A 6,000-nucleotide genomic window follows, 5' to 3' on the forward strand; every position below is an offset into this window, starting at 1 on the left:
TGAAAAATACCCTAGCCCTCACTGAATTACCAAAAATCATTGCCAAAGGAAGAAAATCGGTAACTAACTTTCTTCCATACGAGTTCAAGTGCAACATATTTACTATTGGCTAAGCAACAACTTCTCCTAGCTGAGGAACAGAAAGGACATCAAATCAATTATGGATTGTGCAACCCGATGGAATAGCACCTACAACATGATCTAGATACTTTTGGAACAGACGATGACAATAATGTCAGTTATTCCTGATAGCAGTTGTTCAAAGTCAGCTGCAAGCACACTGAAGTCTTAGGTATACAACTTTGATGAACGGTTCTTGGTAGAAAAAACTTGCTGCTCTACTTTAACCTTCTTTGGTTGCTACAAATTGTATTTGTGGAGACAAATCACCCACCATTCACAAGATTGTGCCTTTGTTAATGAAACTGTCAAAGTGCATAGAAATAGATCTTGATGACCCTACTTTGATCAAGATGACTAAAGAGAAAATGCAGTTGGAGCTTCAATCAAGAACCCAAGACAGAGAGCTAGCCTTTATGGCTTGTATGTTGAATCCATTTCTTAAATACTTGGAATTCTTTCCTGTTGAGGACCGCCTGAATGCACATCAGATTCTACTGACAACTGCATTAGAAATAGATACAAAGCGTTTAAAGGTTAAACAGGAGCAAGGACTTGATATGATGATAGAGCCTGAGGTACCACGTTTAGAGCCAGACATAGATGTACTGGATATGGAGCCAGGCTTACTATATAGCTATAGAATTGCCAAAACTGAAGCTAGAGCACAGCAAGTATAGAATAATGAATTTACAGTTTGGCTAATGGAAGAAGAGCTGAGTCCAGAAACGGGACCACCTGACACAAAAAAACAAACAAAAATAAACCCAGGTGACATATACATGTATGAATGTTTACAAGATGTTGTGAGTGTTGGAGAATCTGTAAAGCCAGTGAAAGATGTCATTGAGCATACTTAGTATATATTTAAGGTGGAATGTCACACCAATTTTTTATTTTATAGATCTTTGAGTCATCCTTTTTAAACAATGGTTTCAGCATTGAAAGGCCGATATTAGCTCTTAATTATTTTATCTGAATTTTTTTGTATTTTTTCAAAGAAAATGAAAAAATTTATTGACGTCCAAATTAGATGCTTTCTTGTAAAATTTTTGCTGTAAATAAATGCATCACATAAATACCTAATAAAATATGTAAAGAGAGTCTGGTTAGACTTTTTAATTTTTTTTATAAAAAATTATTTATGAAAATAAAACACACTATTTTTGAATATTTTTTAAACCTGTGGTTAAAAACACCATAAAACTAGTCACAACTAAGGACAACATGTTTGTCAATCATATTTTTAAAAGAAATTGAAACGAAATTGAGAAATTTTAGAGAAATTATTTTTTTTTAATATTTGGACCTAACCCGATCAAAATTAAACTGATCCCGATCAAAATTAACACAAAATGAACTAGAGGTACTGTGAGCGATGAGCTCACTAAATGATACCCCCCGCCTCCCATATGGTTATAACTGGTGAAATAGTCCATCTTTTCCTGTGGCCGGGAAACCCAAAATATCTGTCGGATCAAAAAGTAAAATAGGAGGTGCACAATGGCAATATGTAATAAAGATTCTGTGAAAGTTTCATCAAATTTCATTCATTAGTATGAGAGGAGTTGCGGATAAGAGATGGGTACCCCAAAGCGTAACAGACGGACGGACAGACGGACGGACGGACGTACAGACGGACGGACGGACGGAAATACCGATTACTATATACCCCCACTTTTCAAGCGGGGGGTATAATAAAATGCTAATGTATTGCCTCTTCATGTATTAACAATGAAGAAATCTATTTTATTGTCAGGTTCTATAATGTTTTAACCCTTATAACACCTAATCAGACTAGTGTTCTTAGGAAAATGTTATTTATTTCCAATAATTGTATAATTTTGGTCGGGATCGGTTTAATTTTGATCGGGATTGGCCAAAATTAAAAAAAATAATTTCTCTAAAATTTGGCTATTTCGTTTCAATTTCTTTTATAAATATGATTAATGAACATGTTTTCCCCAGCTGTGGCTGGTTTTAAGAAGATTTTAACCACAAGTTTAAAAAATATTCACAAATTATGTGTTTTATTTTCATAAATAATTTTTTATAAAAAAAAATTAAAAAGTCTAACCAGACTTTCTTTACATATTTTATTAGGTATTCATGTGATGCATTCATTTACAGCAAAAATTTTACAAGAAAGCATCTAATTTAAATGTAAATAATTTTTTTCGTTTTCATTGAAAAAATACAAAAAAATTCATATAAAATAATTAAGAGCTAATGTCGGCCTTTCAATGCTGTAACCATTGTTTAAAAAGGATGACTCAAAGATCTATAAAATAAAAAGTTGGTGTGGCATTCCTCCTTAAACTTTCTTATTATAAACTGAGTGCTGCTTTCCTCTAGCTAACAAAGTGAATATTGTGGCCGATTGGCATCTTGTTTCATAGACAGTAAAAATCACACCTTCTTCCTTTAAAATTGACTCACTGTTTTCTGAAGAATTGCTAGCTCTGAAATGGTGAATAATCATTTTTGATTTGAATTGTGCTTGCAAAAATTGATTATTTTTTATCATTAATTAAAATCAAATGGGGTTGTTTTTAATATCATTTATAATGAAAATGAAATATACTAGTAAGAGATAATTTTTAACTGATTAATTGTTATTTAACAAAAATTAAAGGGCTCGGGATTTTTTTATTAATTTGAAAAAAAACAATAAACGAATAATGCCGCTTGTTAAGATATTAATGAAGGAATGCCTTTTATCACTGAAGTAAAATATTTCTCAAATGAGTGCCATAAGCATTAATTTCCGGGAAATTGTGAGGCAAGAAAAGACAAATACACGTAGCAAGATAAAAGGCAAGAAACGTGGATCCTGCCGCTCGGCATCTAGCTGAGTGAAAGCTCGTGAAGAAAGTAATGCCCGGAAGGGGATGTCAAATTACTTGGATGAGAGACCAATGTAAAATTCAATACATATACAAAAGAAATTAATCCAGCAGCTCATATCCTTTAACCATGAACAGGTGCATTTTTACAATATAATAAAATATATAATTAACGAGTGCTAAAAAGTTAGAAGCACTATAACTCTTGATTTTATGTTTATCGAACATAAGACAGTCTTTTGTGTTTTAGGCCGAAGATTTTGATACTAGATGTCTTTTAACATTATTGCAAATTTTATTCATCGCAAAACGCATAAATTTCAAGTTATAAAACTGTTTGAAAGTTTAAGTCATATATAACAGTTTCACCCTGAAGCATCATCAGTCAAACAAAGAAATGAACACAACCCAGTTTTACAGCATCCAAAAATATGTCAGCTTGACATAATTTTATATGCATTCCTAGAATAGTTTGGGATGTATATTATTGTAATCCTAATCCATTTGGTCTAAATATTCCACACAATTTTCTTCAAACTTTGTTCACTTTGTAAGCAAAGGTAAATTCATATTTCAAAATACATTTTTTCAAAATTCCGTTACTCTATAGATGTCGGGGCAAATTTGGATTGAAAACAAATGTTTATATGAAACTTTCCTTGACATTTTAAGCTCTACGGGTTTTGTAATAACAGAAGTGACCAAAAATTGTGCAGTAATCTAAGGGCGAAATGAGGTCTAATATCGACATTTTTGGTTATCAAAACCATGTTCTGAGAACTCCATTTTGATTAAGTCATGGACCAAATCATCTTTTGGAATGTGATTGTTGTCATACGGTAGAGGTGTAACTGAAACAAACAAAATTTAATAAAAGAAAACTGTACATTTAGTAAAACATATACTATTGCACTATTGCCTAGTGCAGAAAATTGATTGATGTAGTAATCAAATAAGCGCCATCAGTATTCGATGCAGAGGGGACCACAGGGGATCCAGGATTCCTTGTGTGTGGGTTGTGAACATGTGAGCTGTTTCCCTCATCCCACGTAACACTAAACCGTTAGTAACGAAGATAATGTTGTCTTGACAATGATGTAAGTATTGAAAGAAATCAATAAAGCTACCACTTTTTCTGTCCGCTTAACACATTTCAAACTTTTCAGTTCTTCTGTTTTTCTTTCTTTTTTCTCAACATATGCAATAAAGCAATGATCTTCGTACCATCTGTGTTGATCTTGTTACCCTTGGCAAAACTCGGTTATAACTTATAACGAAGTCACTTAATGCGACCTGTGAAATTATATCCGTAATTCGTCATATCTATTTAAGGAATTCGTAATTGGTGATCCAAACAAATTTTGTTATATCCGTGAATTTGCAATACCTGTGTTCGTACTAAACGAGTTTTACTGTAGTTGAGTCGCTTGCGGAGCACTTGACCCGGCGCCTGTGTTTCTGTCCGTCTGTCACACTTTGTATCTCCAGAACTCGTGGTCCTTTTCCTTTGACCTTCTTTACTAAAAAGTTAAAAGTTCCAATACATGTATAAGCATATTTTTGATATATAAGGGGTAATTGTATGGTTTTTAGCATGTGCACTGATACAGTGATTGTCATAAAACATTATGTAAAATACCAGCATCACAATCCTCATGACCTTGACCTTTGACCTACTTTACAAAGATTAACCCGGGCAATTTAATTTAGTAAGACTTTTGAATTTTGAGTGGCGGGTGATAATAATAATAAACACTATCACATGTTTATGAGTTGATAATACCTTATAAACTGTATGATATTCAATAACCGCAAAAATTATGAAAATACATCGGGATCCCACAACGGGTCGTGTAGAATGACAATTAGTGTTTGAAACACGTATTTAACACAGTCATGTAAAATGATAAATTATTTATAATGATTTCAACTTCATTATTCTTTTGAGGATTGGGAATCATATTTTTATGATTGACATATGCTAGATTTTTTTTGCATGAAATACTGTAAAATTGTCTAGTGGCATGTAAATAGCTGATCATTCTTAGATTTAGTTACATATTTAAAGATGTGAAAAATTCTAAAAGCAGGCGACACACGCGTTCCTTGGAACACTCTAGTTTTATCGTTGACGTCATGTCAATTCAGTTGATTTTAAAGAAATCATGGAAATTTTCTTTTCAATTTTTTCAATTAAATTTGCCGTAAATTAGGAGTTCTCATATGATAGACTTGGAACAGGAGACTATGTTAATGACAACATGACAGCTTGATTTTGTAGCAAAATGTTCGATTCAGTGACAAGATTAATTAGATTATATACATGTTTATGCCCTAACAACAAAGAAAATATACTAAATATTTTGAAAATATTCACACTGTTGTTTTCTTCAACATAATTTTTAGGAAGGTGCTTTTTTATTTGAGTAAGGGATGCTTTTCATATCCGCAAATCTACATAGCATTTCCGACATTTTTTAAATTTCATTTCCATCATAATTTTGTTTTCATTTTCCTACTCAGTAAAAATGAAATTTTAAACAGTATTTATTGCAAAATATTGATTAAAAATATATAACATATATAAAAATCCATTTTTTTTTTTACATATATGCATATATTTAGCATTAAGTCTAGGTAAAAGAGTTCAATGAACATACAACTTTTTCACCTCATTTAATGTGCACTAAAATAAATATCAGTGATAGCACCAAACTTATGTCCAAGACAATTGATGTACTCTAATCGAGTTTTTACTCTGGTTGATAACGCATTTATTATACTGCTCTACACAGAACTTTATTTTTTCTGCTTTACATCTGCACAGAGCTAGTAAACATTGAGTCAATCACTCGAACTTTAATTTAGGTAGTTGCCTGCATTTTCCATTGTCACAGTCGTTTCATTGATAAATTTACAAAAACTCAGAAATTAGATTTCAATGATTTATTCATGATTTGTATTCCTTTAAATTTTTCATAGGTAGAGTCTTCAAATCTGTTAATAAAGGAACATGTACTATCTGAACCAGAAG

The sequence above is a fragment of the Saccostrea cucullata genome, unplaced genomic scaffold (assembly GCF_032062105.1).
Source record: "Saccostrea cucullata isolate Sc308-1 unplaced genomic scaffold, CSIRO_AGI_Scuc_v1 ctg511, whole genome shotgun sequence".
Taxonomy (NCBI): Eukaryota; Metazoa; Mollusca; class Bivalvia; order Ostreida; family Ostreidae; genus Saccostrea; species Saccostrea cuccullata.